The following is a 15,891-nucleotide window of genomic DNA, read 5'->3' as shown; positions in this document are numbered from 1 at the left end:
GAAAAATTTGGAAGATCAGGTCAGACAAAGCCTGTATTATCTAATGGAGCATTAAGGGTGATTTTGGCCAAGGCTTAGAAGAGAAGACTAGGGAAAGTCTGAATCTTCTTAGAGATTACAGTAGGTCCTTGAACAACTTGGGTTTCAGCTGTGTGGGTCCACTTACGGACTTTCTTCTGCCTCTGTCACCCCTGAGATGGCAAGACCAGTCCCCCTCCTCTCCCCTTCTCAGCCTGCTTAACAAAATGACAAGGATACAGACCTTTATGATGATCCATATAATATAGTGAATTGTATTTACTAAATATAATTTCTCTTATGATTTTCTTAATATTTTCTCTAGCTTTATTATAAGAATATAGTGTCTAATACGTATAACAAAAAATATGTGTTAATCGACTATGTTTCAGTAAGGCTCTGGTCAACAGTAGACTATTAGTAGTTACATTTTGGGGGAGTTAAAAGTTATACATGGCATGGGGGTTGGTGCCCATAACCCCTGAGTTGTTCCAGGGTCAGCTGTACTTAGGTGATCATGACAAGAATGTTGATATAAATATGGACAGTAAAGGCCATTCTGATGAAGTCTCAGATGGAACTGAATAAAATGGTATTGGAAACTGGAGCAAAGGCCATCCTTGTTACAAAGTAGCAAAGAATTTGGTTGAGCTGTGTCTGTGCCAGGCTTTATGGAAGGCAGAATTTAAGAGTGATGAACTAGAATATCTGATGGAAGAAATGTCTAAGCAGCAAAAGCATATAGGCTATTGCATGGCTAGTTTGAACTGCTTACAGTAAAATAAGAGGAAAGAGATGATTTAAAGACAACTTACAATTGAAAGGGAAGTAGAGTGGAAAGATTTGGAAAACTCACAGCCTAGAAAACTGCCACCAACACCCCCAAACTATAGAGCTACCAATGTGCAATACCAGCCCGGGAGAGCTGTGGTCATGAGACTCCGACCTCAGAGAGCTGAAGTATGGACCCAGCCCAGCAAAGCCACAGGGGTGGGGCTGCCTGAGGCTTTGGAGGCCCAAACTTCTGAGTGTGTCCAGAAGATTGCACATGGACTGAAAGAGCATTCTGAAGTTTTAAGATTTAATGGCTTTTTTTTTTTTGGCTGGGTTTTAAACTTACTTGGGACCAGTTACCCCTTTTTTTCTTGCCTGTTTCCCCCATTGGAATGGGAATGTCTATCTTATGCCCGTTTCACTATTGTATTTTGGAAGTAGATAACTTGTTTTGACTTCACAGGTTTACAACTGGAGAGAAATCACTTCGGGAGGAATCATCCCTTGAGTTACGCCCATATCAGATTCAGATGACACTCTGGACTGTTTGAGTTGATAGCTAAGTGAATTAAGACTTTTGGGGCCAGTAGGATAGAATGAATGCATTTTGTATGTGAGAAGGTCATGAGTTTGAAGTCAGTTGGCAGGGGCAGAATGCTAGGGTTTAAATGTCCCCACCAAAACTCACGTTGGAACTTAATCCCCGCTGAGCACGGTGGCTCACGCCTGTATTCCCAACACTTTGGGAGGTCAGGAGTTCAAGACCAGCCTGGCCAATATGGTGAAACTCCATCTCTATTACAAATACAAAAATTAGCCGGGTGTGGTAGCAGGTGCCTGTAATCCCAGCTACTTAGGAGGCAGATGCAGGAGAATCGCTTAAACCCAGGAGGGAGAGGTTACAGTGAGCTGAGATCATGCCACTGCACTCCAACCTGGGCAACAGAGTGAGACTCTGTCTCAAAAAAAAAAAGAAAGAAAGAAACTTAATCCCCCCATTGTAACAGTATTAAGAGGTAGGGCTTTTAAGAGATGATTAGAACTAGACACAGTTATCAGCTTGGGGCCCCTATGATGGGACTGATGGCTTTATAAGAAGAGGAAGGGAGACCTGAGTTGACATGCATGCTTTTGCCATCTTGCCATGTGATGCTTTCCATCATGTTATGACACAGCAAGAAGGCCAGATATGGCTCCTCCACAGTTCCCAGCCCTCGGAACCATGAGCTAAATAAACTTCTTTTCTTTATAAATTACCCAATCTGTGATATTCTGTTATAGCAACAGAAAACAGACTGACACTGATCTTACCAGACATTATGATCTCACTGGTTTGGCCTACTGCCTAGAGACTGACCCTTCTCAGAATCACTGCCTCAGGACAGTATAACTACATGCAAAGGTTTATTTATTTATTTATTATTTTTTGAGATGAAGTTTCACTCTTGTTGCCCAGGCTGGAGTGCAATGGCACGATCTCGGCTCACCACAACCTTCGCCTCCCAGGTTGAAATAATTCTCTTGCCTCAACCTCCCGAGTAGCTGGGACTACGGGCATGCACCACCATGCCCGGCTAATTTTGTATTTTTAGTAGAGATGGGGTTTCTCCATGTCGGACAGCCTGGTCTCAAACTCCCGACGTCAGGTGATCTGCCCGCCTCAGCCTCCCAAAGTGCTGGGATTACAGGCATAAAGGTTTTTTTTTTTTTTTAATGTATGTTTTAAAAAAAAGTTTTTACCTTCTTGGGCGGTCCCAGCACTTAATGTAAAAAAACAAACTATGAAAAATATTTGAGACGTTTAACCTGAGCCAATGTGAGTGACCATGGCCTGGAGAAAACACAAACCCAGGAAACCTTGAGTAAGTCATCCTGAGGCAGTCAGAATGTAACTCTGTTTTATACATTTCAGGGAAGCAGAAGCTACACAAAAAGCCGTCAATCAATACATGGAGGTTATACACTGGTTTGGTCCCAAAAGGCAAGATATCTTGAAGCAGGAGAATACAGGTCATAGTTTGGTTCAGAGATTCTTTTTTTTTTTTTTTTTTTTTTGAGACAGAGTCTTACTTTGTTGCCCAGGCTGGAATGCAGTGGCGCGATTGAGTTGAGACGGGGTTTCACCATGTTGGCCGGGCGTGTCTCGAACTCCCCACCTCAAGTGATCCGCCCGCCCCAGCCTCCGAACGTGCTGGGATTACAGGCGTGTGCTAAGATTACACGCATGAGCCACCATGCGGGGCCAGAGATTATTTAATTTGTAATTGTTTAGAAGAACAAAGTGTGGTCTAAGAACTTGGAGTTATCAGAAAGGAATGTTTAAGTTAAGGAAGTTTGTAGCTAGGTGTGGTGGCTCACACCTGTAATCCCAATACTTTGGGAGGCCAAGGTAGGAGTATCACTTGAAATCAGGAATTCAAGACCAGCCTGGGCAACATAGGAAAACTGTGTTTCTACTAAAAATAATTTTTAAAAATTTAATTTAATTTAAAAAAGGATAATGCTAAGCATCATGTGATGCTATGCTAGAGTTGAGTTGTGAGACCAAGCCACTATATATATATTTTATAAAATATATGTAATATAGGTTGGGCGCAGTGGCTCACGCCTGTAATCCCAGCACTTTGGGAGGCCAAGGTGGGTGGTTCACCTGAGTTTAGCAGTTCGAGACCAGCCTGGCCAATATGGTGAAACCCCATCTCTACTAAAAACACAAAAATTAGCCGGGCATGGTGGTGGGCACCTGAAATCCCAGCTACTTGGGAGGCTGAGGCAGGAGAATCGCTTGAACCTGGGAGGCGGAGGTTACAGTGAGCCAAGATCATGCCAGTGCACTCCAGCCTGGGCGACATATCTGAAAAAAAAAATATATATATATATATATGTGTGTGTGTGTGTGTGTGTGTGTGTATATATATATATGAAACCTCCATACAAACCCTAAACAAGGAGGTTCAGAGAGCTTCCAGGTTTCTGAACACATGGAGGTGCTTGGAGGGTGGTATATGGAAGGTCCATGCCCCTACCTCCATACCTTGCCCTTTGTGTCTCTTCCATTTGGCTGTTCCTGAGTTGTGTCCTTTATAATAAATCAGTAATAGGAAGTAAAGTGCCTTCCTGATTTCTGTGAGCCATTCTAGCACATTATCAAACATGAGAAGAGGGTTATGGGAACAGAAGTACAGTGGCCCAGAACTTGTGATTGGTATCCGAAGTAGGGACAGTCTTGTGGGACTGAGCCTTTAACCTGTATGGTTTGATGCTAACTCTGGGTAGTTAGTGCCAGAGTTGAGTTGTTAGACACCTAGCTGGTGTCCAGAGAGCTGAAGAATTGGTTGTTGGTGTGGGAAGAAATCCAAATATTTATGTGAGAATTTGAGCAAAAACAGTTCATACTCCCCTCTACTTGCTAGTTCAAGATTTGTGTAAGGAATGCCCACTTTCTTCAGGAAAGACAGATGGATGGCTATTAACTAAGTTGTGTTGTTTTCAGACTTTTGCCTTTAACAGTGACTTAGCTAAGTGTGCTATTTAGGATTCTGTTTAAAAATAGCAGAAACCTACTTGAATTAACTTAAATACACTTAATTTATTATGAGGATTTCTGCATGTACCCTGGCACCCAAAGGCAAGAATGCAACTAGAAGTTCTGGAGCATGGAAAATCCAAGCAATCAGGAACAACAGGCAGCACACTCAGGTTCAATCTCAGCTCTTTCCTCACTTCTGATCCCTTTTTTGCTCTTTGCTTTCCTGCTTTCTCTGATCCTAGGCATAGGGCAGAAATTGCCAGAGGTCCCAAGTTTACAACTCCATTTCAGAGACCAGCCCAAATTGAGTTAGAATCTCTCAGACTTAATTCCTAACTCTTGGGAGAGAGAATCGGATTTGCTCAGTTTGGGTTGGGTGTTCACTTGTGATCTGCTCCTGTGGCCCGGGGGGGCTGGGTCATGTAATGTAAATGAAGCTTCCAGGACCCCATCCTTTGGGAGGGGGTGGTTAACCGGGTTGATCAGAAACCCAAAAGGTGCCTGTTGCTAATTAGATCACAATCTTTTCCCTTATTTCTACTGCTCCATGTCTCCTGACAACTAAGGTAACTGAGAAGCTTCAGGATTTTTTTTTTTCTCTTCTGCCTGGAAGCTTTCATAAATTTATCTTTGACAATTCATTCTGCCTTGGTGTTGGTTGTACTCTATTAATGTTTTTTGGCTCTCAGTGATCTCTCAGACTGCATTCACATCTTCCTCTGATGATAGTTTGTGACTGGCCAGTGGGTGGAAGAGCTGGTGGGGTTAGGGAAATTGGGATATAGTCTCCTCTGATTTCCTTGGGGCTCTGTCTTTGGGGTAAACAGCCACCTCTGGCCATAGCTGAGTGAGTTGGGTCTTTCTGTTTGGGATATATGTGTGCAACCAACTCAACAGTAGCAAGGCTGGCTCTCTGGCTATAGCTCTCCATTTGATTCAGTTCTGGTTATCCCTTCCCTCCCCTCCCCTCCCCACTCCTCTCCTTCTTTTTTTTTTTTTTTTTGTATTTTCATATCCACTCCAATATGGAAGCTGTCTTGGTGGTAACAACAACTGTGTGGCTGCCTGATTTCTCCTTCAATTCTATCACTACTGCCATTCCTCTTAATAAGTCTCTGCAATCTCCTATTCTACCAGAATAGGTCTCTGGTAGGGTATACCCTGCCTCTCCTTGAATGCCCCTGCCCCTAGCCATCATCTTCCCAAGCTGAGATTTCTTAGTAGCACCTTCAGACACATCTCATTCCATAAACTCCCCGTTCTCTATATCTTTTTTTTTTTTTTTTCCCGAGAGGGAGCCTTGCTCCCATCGCCAGAGTGCAGTGGTGTGATCTTGGCTCACTGCAGCCTCCATCTCCCAGGTTCAAGTGATTCTCCTTCCTCAGCCTCCCGAGTAGCTGGGATTACAGGCATGTGCCACCACGCCCAGCTAATTTTTGTATTTTTAGTAGAGACGAGGTTTCACCAATTTGGCCAGGCTGGTCTCGAACTCCTGACCTCGTGATCCCCCCGCCTCAGCCTCCCAAAGTGTTAGGATTACAGACATGAGCCACCGCGCCCGGCCTGTTCTTTATATCTTAACAGCAGTTAACAAGCTGTGGGGGAAGAACTCTGCCTCTTACAGTTCAGTCCAAATTATAATAAGCTTGGCCAATACACCTCTGCACTTGAGAGTATGAAATTGGGCTACTTCTCTAGTTTGTAGGCTTCCCCTTGGGGGAGGGTAACACTCAGTATGTCAAAGCTTGCCGTGTTAACAAGGACTTTAGAGGGAATGGCGATGGAGCACAGACTGGAGATGGTTAGATTCATCTTTACCAGTCCAGCCCCCCTGGACAAGGTCCTAGGAATGGTGAGGGCTTACAAAGAGATACAAACAGCTATTAATATTTCCCTATATGATGCCATGCCCTGGAGGCCAAATCCTCTCCTCTTTTTTTTTCCTTTTTTTTTCTTGACAAGGTCTCACTTTGCCACCCAGGCTGGAGTGGAGTGGGGAGATCTTGGCTCACTGCAGCCACCTCAACCTCCTGGGCTCAAGCAATCCACCTGCCTCAGTCCCCCAAGTAGCTGGGACTACAGGCATGCACCACCACGCTTGGCTAATTTTTTTTTTTTTCTTTTTGAGACGGAGTCTCACTCTGTTCCCCAGGCTAGAGTGCAGTGGCGTGATCTCGGCTCACTGCAAGCTCCGCCTCCTGGATTCACGCCATTCTCCTGCCTCAGCCTCCCAAGTAGCTGGAACTACAGGCACCTGCCACCACACCCGGCTAATCTTTTTGTATTTTTTAGTAGAGACAGGGTTTCACCGTGTTAGCCAGGATGGTCTTGATTTCCTGACAGCCAAGAAATGATTACTGTAATGTTATAGTATGGATTGATATATGGGTACAGCAAATTTCCTTTTTCCCCAAAAAATATTCTTACTAGTCTTTTCATCTGTCCCTCCATATAAGCTTCATAATCCAGATTCTTTAGAACTTTAGAATAAAAAATTATTTCTTTTGGGATTACAGTGACTTATAGATTAAATGAGAAATGACAGTTTTAGAAAAATAATGCTTTCCACTTATGAACATGTTCTCTCTTGTCATTTATTCAGTTCTTCTTTTATGTTTTTCAGTAAAGGGGTGTGTGTGTGCGCTATAGGTCTTGTGCATTTTCCAACTGAATTTTGGTGTATACTATTGATTTTCTATGTTGGTCTTCATCTGGCCATCTAATTATCTATAGCGCATCTGCCTCCTTCCCGCATTCCCCACCCAGGGCTTGAGTAGGAATCTTTTGTTTCAGGAACTAGTGACCATCAAGGATACAACTTTCTATTTCACCTACAAACAATGGGCCAGCCTGATGCCTGCTCAAAAGACCCTGTACAGAGATGGTATGGGAGATGTAGTTCTGCTGCTTCTCTGGATGAGGCCCTCTCTAGGACTCAGCCTTTGTACTTTGGAGCTTCCTGGCTTCTTTCCTCTTATAGGCTGAGGTATCTCTCATAAGCTCATTTTCAGAATTCCATGAGCTGAGTTTCCCAACTCACCCACCTCAGGGACTGCTGGCCAGGGAGAGCCCTAGGTTCTCTGTAGTATTGAAACAGATGTCCCCAGTTCCCTAGTAGAGGCTCTGCTTTGGGCAAAATGGGAAATGAAAGATTTTTTGATGCCCTAATTGAGCCCTCTGTCCCTACACCATCCCTGTTTTCTTGAGATCTTAGCCTCCTACCACGTGGGTGGGATACTACCACTATTTCAGCCCACATTCCCCCAGGGCCAGATGTGTTATGCTCCTTCCTAAGACAGTTGGGTTCCTTCTGTAGAGTGCTCCACTTTCCCTGAGATCCCGCCTCACTTGTTCTCCTGGGTGTTCCAGTTCTTCCTCCACTTGCTAAAGGCAGAAGATGGGCTGAAAAGAGTTCCAGATATCAACTCTGGTTGACTCCCCACATTTTCCTATTCCTTTTTTTTTCTCCTTGAGAAACATTTTATTCCCTAAACAAGTTCTGATATCTCTGCTGGAGCAAGGGGGAATACCATGGGGCCCAGATCCCTGGGTGCTGCTTGGCAGAGAGGCCCTCAGAGGTGTCTGTTCTGGTGAGTGAGAGAACCTGTGAGCTTCCCTTCCTGCTTTTCCTCTTCGTTTGTTGTTGTTTTTGTCTGGTTGCTTGTTTTAAGAGATAGGGTCGCCAGGCGCGGTGGCTCACGCCTGTAATCCCAGCACTTGGGGAGGCTGAGGCGGGCGCATCACTTGAGGTCAGGAGTTTGAGACCAGCCTGGCCAACATGGTGAAACCCTGTCTCTACTAAAAGTACAAAAATTAGCCGGGCGTGGTGGCAGGCACCTGTAATCCCAGCTACTCGGGGATGCTGAGGCAGGAGCATTGCTTGAACCTGGGAGGCGGAGGTTGCAGTTAGCTGAGATCGTGCCACTGCACTCCAGCCTGGGCGACAGAGTGAGAATCTGTCTCAAAATAAAATAAAAAATAAAATAAAATAAAATAAATAAAAATAAAATAAAATGTCTTACGATGTTGGCCAGGCTGGTCTTGAACTCCTTACCTCGAGTGATCCTCCAGCCTCTGCCTTGCAAAGCACTGGGATTATAGGCATGAACCACCATGCCCAGTCCTTTGTTTTAATAATTTGTCATGCAAAAGGTTTTTCTTCTTTTATATGGCTTCTGTGAAGTATGAAAGTGGTTACTCTTACACAGACAAGTATTACAGAGCACCCCCTACATGCCTTTTTTTTTACTTAATGGGAGAATTAAGCTTTCTACTATTTTTTTAAATTATATTTTAAGTTCTGGGTTACATGTGCAGAACGTACAGTTTTGTTACATAGGTATACGTGTGCCATGGTGGTTTGCTGCACCCATCAACCCATCACCTACATTAGATATTTCTTCTAATGTTATCCCTCCCCTAGCCCCCCACCCCCTACAGGCCCTGGTGTGTGATGTTCCTCTCCCTGTGTCCACATGTTCTCATTGTTCAACTCTAACTTATGAGTGAGAACAGACAGTGTTTGGTTTTCTGATCTTGTGATAGTTTGCTGAGAATGATGGTTTCCAGCTTCATCCATGTCCCTGTAAAGGATGTGAACTCATCCTTTTTTATGGCTGCATAGTATTCCATGGTGTATATGTGCCACATTTTCTTAATCCAGTCTATCATTAATGGACATTTGGGTTGGTGCCAAGTCTTTGCTGTTGTGAACAGTGCTGCCATAAACATATGTGTGCAGGTTTTTTTTTTATCGTAGAATGATTTATAATACTTTGGGTATATGCCCAGTAATGGGATTGCTGGGTCAAATGGTATTTCTAGTTCTAGATCCTTGAGGAATCACCACACCGTCTTCCACAATGATTGAACTAATTTACACTCCCACCAGCTGTGTAAAGCATTCCTATTTTTCCACAACCTCTCCAGCATCTGTTGTTTCCTGACTTTTTAATGATTGCCATTCTAACTGGCATGAGATGGTATCTTAAGACTCAGAGTTGTTCCTCTCCATGGAAATCTTTAGTAAAAGGCGAAAGATTTATATGATCAGAAGAGAAACCAGAGTATAATTTTCTACTATTTTCAATACAAAGATATGTTTTCATTACAATTAGAGGAATATAGGCTTCTGTGAGCTAGCCTGGAAGCAAACATAATCATTATTGTTCATTGTTTCCATGAGAAAATGTAATGCTGTTTCTAAATATTGACCAAAAATAAACTCTGAGGAATTCATGATTGTAACTGGATGGAAACTGGCTTTCTTCATTTGAAATAAATTAATTGAACAAGATAAAAAAAATCCAGAAACATATATTTTGGCTTTTCTTCTTATTTTCAGTCTGTTCCAATTTCGAATCAAGCTATACAGAATCCTTTTATAGCATAGTGCCTTTCAATCCAGCCCCACCATTACCTTGAAGCACTCCCTTCCCAGTAATGACCCTGCCCTAGGACTTAAGGCTATTTCGGTAGCCCAGCAGTCCTTCTGCATCTACTTGTGAATCCTCTTTGCTGCAGCTATAGGTCATCTGATTAGTCCACTAATGGCCTTCATTAATGAAAAGAATAGCCTTCTAAAATTGTAGATTAACTAAGAATATTCCTTATGCAGCCAGTAGCTTTCTTATCTGCTTTCGGTATCAGCCAACTTTCTGATGAAGATTTTCTCTCTTATCACAGAACATTTAATGGGTAATATTTGAACATAGAATTTTCTGGAAGTAAGAGTCGTTGGTTGGGTGTTGGAACCCTCGGTTCCTGGTCTGTGCTTCTCAACCTGCTGGATCTGGTGTGGTGCTGCAGCTGCTCACCTAGCCCTCTCCTCCAGACCCAGGCACATCCTGTTTCTTCTTCCCATGCTCTTGCTGCTGCTTCTCCCTCTTCCACCTCACTCTTTTCTCTAACCTCCTTCCCATCTTGAAGGGACCTGTTCATCTCCCTCTACACTCTTTATTCTTGTCGCCCTGCTTGTGGAAACAAAATAGCTCCTCTTTTGACCCGTCCTGTTAATTACCAGCATCTTCAGTTTTCTGTGGGATCCCATTAGGTCTCTGTCCTTGTTTCCTCTGGCCCTTATGCAGCCATTTTAGTCTGTTGGGAAGAAACCATATACTCAGAAAGTAACCTAGTAACACTTGATTGACTTTCTCCTCTAGTCCAGCTAATGATTGAAATTTGAACCTTCCTTTCCTCCTTCCTTTCCTTTTCCTTCCTTCCTCCCTCCCTCTCTCCCTCCCTCCCTCCCTCTTTCTTTCTTTCTGAGTCTCGCTGTCACCCTGGCTGGAGTGCAGTGGTACAATCTTGGCTCACTGCAATCTCTGCCTCCTGGGTTCAAGTGATTCTTGTGCCTCAGCCTCCCAAGTAACTGAAACCACAGGCACACACCTCCATGCCCAGCTAATTTTTGTATTTTGGTAGAGATGGGTTTTTGCCATGTTGGCCAGGCTGGTCTCAAACTCCTGACCTCAAGTGATCTGCCCGCCTCGGCCTCCCAAAGTACTGGGATTACAGGTGTGAGCCACCATGTCTGGCCTTGTCTTTTCTTTTTGTTGTGTCACCAGATAAGACCAGAATTGTCGTTAAGGGACTAATCCACAGTTGCCAACTTCTGAAGAAATAGAACCCCAAGGACTGACATCAGCAAGGGATACAGTCTAGCACTCTGACCATTAGGGCAGCTTAGGGTGGCAGCAGGGTCATTGCACAAGGAAGAAAAAGACAAGGAAGAGAGGTTTCATAGATGTATCAGTCAGGCAACATAGGTCCCTCCACTGTTCAGAAGAGAAGTGTGAGAAATTAGGTAAAATCATTAGTGACAGCATGCATCTTGTTACAAATCTGAGAGTTCATATAGAACAGATCTAATGAATGTGGTGAGTGAAGCTGATGTTTCAAACTAAGGTCAGTCTTTCACCAACATCAGAGAATTTACCCTGGGAAGATATCATACAATTGTAAAGAATGTAGAAAAGCCTTTAAATATAGGTCAGAACTTTCACAGCACCAGAAAATCCACATGGGGAGAAACCGTACGCCATGTAGGGAGTGGACAAGCTTTTAATCAGAACACCCACCTTCTTTTTTTTTTTTTTTTTTTTTTTGAGATGGAGTCTCGTGCTGTCGCCCGGGGGAAATGAGATAAGTTTGGCAACCTTCCACTCGAACACCCCTCCACTCCAGGATTACAGGTCCCCACCACACCCGGCTAATAGAGTCTCACTCTGTCGCCCGGGCTGTAGTGCAATGGCACGAGTTCAGCTCACTGCAACCTCCACCTCCCAGGTTCAAACGATTCTCCTACCTCAGCCTCCCAAGTAGCTGGGACTATAGGTGCCTGCCACCATGCCTGGCTAATTTTTGTACTTTTAGTAGAGACGGGGTTTCACCATATTGGTCAGGCTGGTCTCAAATTCCTGACCTTGTGATCCACCCGCCTTGGCCTCCAAAAGTGCTAGGATTACAGGCGTGAGCCACTGCGCCTGGCCTAATTTTTGTATTTTTAATAGAGACGGGGTTTCGCCATGTTGGCCAGGCCAGTCTCGAACTCCTGGCTTCAAGTGATTGGCCCATCTGTGCCTCCCAAAGTGCTGGGATTACAGGCATGAAACACTGCCCGGCCAGAACACCCACCTTCTTTAGCATCAGAAAACTCCACGGTGATGGCAGCTGTATAAATGGATGGAGTGTGGAAAAAAACTTAAGCTCCAAGATTGCCTTGAATTCTGATTCATTCTGTACCAGAAACTAAACATTCAGAAGACACTTGTTTGAGGCCAGGCACAGTGGCTCACACCTGGAGTTCAAGACCAACCTGGCCAACATGATGAAACCCCCTCTCTCCTAAAAATACAAAAATTAGCCAGGTGTGCTGGTGGGTGCCTGTAATCCCAGCTACTTGGGAGGCTGAGGCAGGAGAATCACTTGATCCCAAAGGTGGAGGTTGCAGTGAACCAAGATCGCACCATTGCACTCCACCCTGGATGACAGAGCAAGACTCTGTCTCAAAAAGAAAAAAAAAGACACTTGTTCAAGAGTAGGCCTGTCCACAGTTAGACCCTGCTAAGGAATGACTGCTCGTTGTCTCAACTCCTAATTACAGGGAGAGAGTATGATCTGGCCCCACTCAGATCATATATTCATTCTTGATTAATTCAACTATGGGTGGGGGAGCAGAATTATACAGTATTTACACAGCTGTCTGGGACTCACTGCTGTTGGTGAGGAGGGCAGTTAAAGGGGCTGTTGTGTACTGATAGATACTCTACAAAGACCGTACCATGTTGAGCATATACTTCTTAGACTAAGTTCATTTCCCTCAACACTCCATACCAGAGGCTCTTAACCCAACTGCCCATTAGAACCACTTGGGGTGTTGTGTTTTTGTTTTTGTTTTTTAATACCAATGCCTAGGCTGAATCCTAGACCAATTATTCCAGAATCTCTGGGAGTAGGTCCCAGGTATCAGTATTTTTTTTTTTTTAACTCTCTAGGTAATTATAAGGTGATTCTACAAAGAACCACATTTTTTTTTTTTTTTTTGAGACATTGTCTTGCTCTGTCACCCAGGCTAGAGTGCAGTGGTGTGATCTTGGCTCACTGTAACCTCCACCTCCCAGGTTCAAGCAATTCTCCTGCTTCACCCTCCTGAGTAGCTGAGATCACAGGCATGTGCCACCATGCCCAGCTAAATGTTTTTTTGTATTTTTAGTAGAGACAGGTTTCACCATGTTGGCTAGGCTGGTCTCAAACTCCTGACCTCAGGTGATCCGCCTGCCTCAGCCTCCCAGAGTACTGGGATTACAGGTGTTAGCCACCGGGCCCAGCCAAATAACCACTTTTGTAGACCTTTGCTACTGAAATTGTCACCTGAAGACCAGCAGCATTGGCATCACCTGGGAGATTTATCAGAACTACAAGCTCACTGAATCAAACTCTACTCTTTGACAATGCTACCAGGTGACTTTGTGGACACACTAAGGTTTGAGAAGCATTACTCCAGACCCTGCTCCATGTGTGTGTCTTGGCATCTAATGTTGCCAAGAAGAAGTCTGAGGCAGCCTGATTTTGCTTCCTTTTCAGTCTGGAAATTTGCAGAACTTTAAATCTTAAATTTTCGTAATTTCACTAGGATATGTCTTATTGCTGGTTTTTCCCCATGAAAATTTCCTAGAATTTAGACAGCACTGTCAGCCTGCAGATTCTCCTCCCTGATGAATGGCTTTTTCCTTCAAGTTTGTCCTATCAGGATTAGAACTAGGGTTAGATTTAAGGACACAACCCATTTTACGATTATGTTGTATTTCTAGTATGTATATATTTTTTAAATTGAGGTATCACTGAAATACAATAAGCCATGCATAAAGTGTATAATTTGATAAGTTTTGCCATATGTATATGTCTCTCAAAAAATAACACAATCAAGATAACAAACATAATCGTACCCCAAAAAGTTTCCTTATGCCCTTTTATAATCTCTCCATTCCAGCCTGCTCCTCTCCTGCCCCCAGCCCCAAGAAACCACCAATCTGTTTTCTTTTACTATAGTTTTCCTTTTTTAGAATTTTTATATAAATGTTATCACACAGTATGTACACTTTTTAAAGTTATAATTTTTTTGATGTTATGTCTTTCATACCACAGAATTATTTTGAGATTCACCCATGTTGTTCCATATATATCAATAGTTCATTCCTTGTTATTACTAAGTAGTATTCCACTGTATGGATATACCACAATTTAACTCAACTGATGGCCATTTGAATTGTTTCTAGTTTTTGGCTATTATAAATAAAGCTGTTAAGAAAATTTGTATGCAAGTCTTTGTAATGTAAGGACATATGTTTTCATTTCTCTTGGGTAAATAACAAGAGTGAAATGGCTAGATAATAAGGTAGGTGTATATTTAATTTTTAAAGAATCTGCAAAGTTTTTCCAAAGAGACTGTGCCATTGTACATTTCCATCAGTACTGTATGGGTTCCACTTCTGATATATCTTTGCCTACACTTGATGTTGTCTCTACTTTTAGCTATTCTAATAAGTGTGTAATACTGTTTCATTGTGGTTTTAATTTGCATTTCTCTAATGACTAACAATGTTGAGCATCTTTTCAAATATTTAATTGCTCTCCATATATCTTCTTTGGTGAAGTATCTGTTCAAATCTTTTGTCTATTATGAAAAATGGGTTTATTTTCTTATGAGTGAGTTTTGAGAGTCCTTTATATATTTTGGAAACAAGTCTTTTATCAAATATTTTCAGTATTTTCTCCCAGTCTGTGGCTTGTCTTTTCATTCTCTAAAAGTATCTTCTGAAAAGCAGAAGATTTAACTTTGATTAAGTCCAATTTATCATGTTTTTTCTACTGGCTAATACTGTTTAGAATTCGTGGTGTATATGTATGTATGTTTATGTGCACCCATATGCATGTTCGTTCATGGTAAATGTTCATTTTAATAGGTTTAGCGAAGTGGCAGTATGCACATGTATGTCCTTGTCATGCCATTGTTTCTGGAAATCTAATTATTTAAAACAATTGCTGTGCATAAACTTTAAAGTGAAAATACTATAGATTTTATAAAATGAACTGTTTCTGTGACAGTTAAAATCTCTGTGCTAGGTGGCCCCACAATGGCTCCCAATGATTCTCATATCCTGGCATTCAAACCCTTGTGTATCTCATCCCACACTGAATCATGACTAATCTGAGGAGAATGTATTGAGGAAATCATGGTGCATGATTTCCAAAGCTAGGTCATAAAAGCTTTGGCCTTGGCCTCTTGGATTGCTCACTTTGGGAGAAAGCTACATGCCATGTTGTGAAAACCCTCACATGGGAAGGAACTGAGGCTTCCTGCCAACAACCAGCACCCACTTGACAGCCATGTGAGTAAACCACCTTGGAGATGGATCCTCCAAACTCAGTCAAGCTTCAGATGACTTCAGCCCCACGTGACACCTGACTGCAACCTCAGCAGAGACCCTCAGCCAGTACCACCCAGCCAAGCTGCTCTTGAATTCTGGGTCCACAGAAACTGTGAAAGATAATGTTTATTGTTTTTAGCCACAAATTATTAGAGTAGTTTATTATGCAGCAGTAGATACATAATATACTCTCCATGGCAGGACTTGTTTTGGAGGTGGTGGATAAATCTAATTCCTGTAGAAGGAATAACTAAAATCTGTCTCCAGGCTGGGCCGGGACACACATCCCAGTACAGGGCAGGAAAGGGCTCTAAGCCAAATGTTAATGGCTTTTTCGCTAAACTTCGAAAATTGTCTTTAAAAAAAAAAAAAAAAGCTATTTCTCTAAAGCACGCCACATATTGGAGTCCCAGCAGCACCTATTTTGTGTCTTCAAAAAACACAATTGGAAAACAAGACAGTACAAACTCACGAGCACTTACTATGTGCCAGGCACAACTGTAAATAATTTGCCTATCAATTAACTAATTTAATGAATTAACCCTGAACAGCCTCAAGAGGTTGGTACCACCACCATAATACCCATTTAATAGACAAGGAAACCGGGGCAAAGAAACTTGCTGCAGGTCACACAACTAGTGA

General features: G+C 42.8%; 1 non-coding gene across 1 annotated transcript; it reads right to left on the bottom strand.

The window, feature by feature from the left end:
- Positions 1 to 9,279: 9,279 nt before the first annotated feature.
- On the bottom strand, positions 9,280 to 9,391 carry LOC116474089 (U5 spliceosomal RNA). The gene has a single exon (XR_004249604.1). It is a non-coding gene; the product is annotated as a U5 spliceosomal RNA (small nuclear RNA).
- Between the last annotated feature and the right edge of the window lie 6,500 nt (positions 9,392 to 15,891).

Source organism: Hylobates moloch, unplaced genomic scaffold (genome assembly GCF_009828535.3).
Source record: "Hylobates moloch isolate HMO894 unplaced genomic scaffold, HMol_V3 SCAFFOLD_8, whole genome shotgun sequence".
Classification (NCBI taxonomy): Eukaryota; Metazoa; Chordata; class Mammalia; order Primates; family Hylobatidae; genus Hylobates; species Hylobates moloch.
The sequence above is the reverse complement of the archived record's forward strand: the minus strand, read 5'-3'. Positions and strand labels throughout refer to the sequence as shown.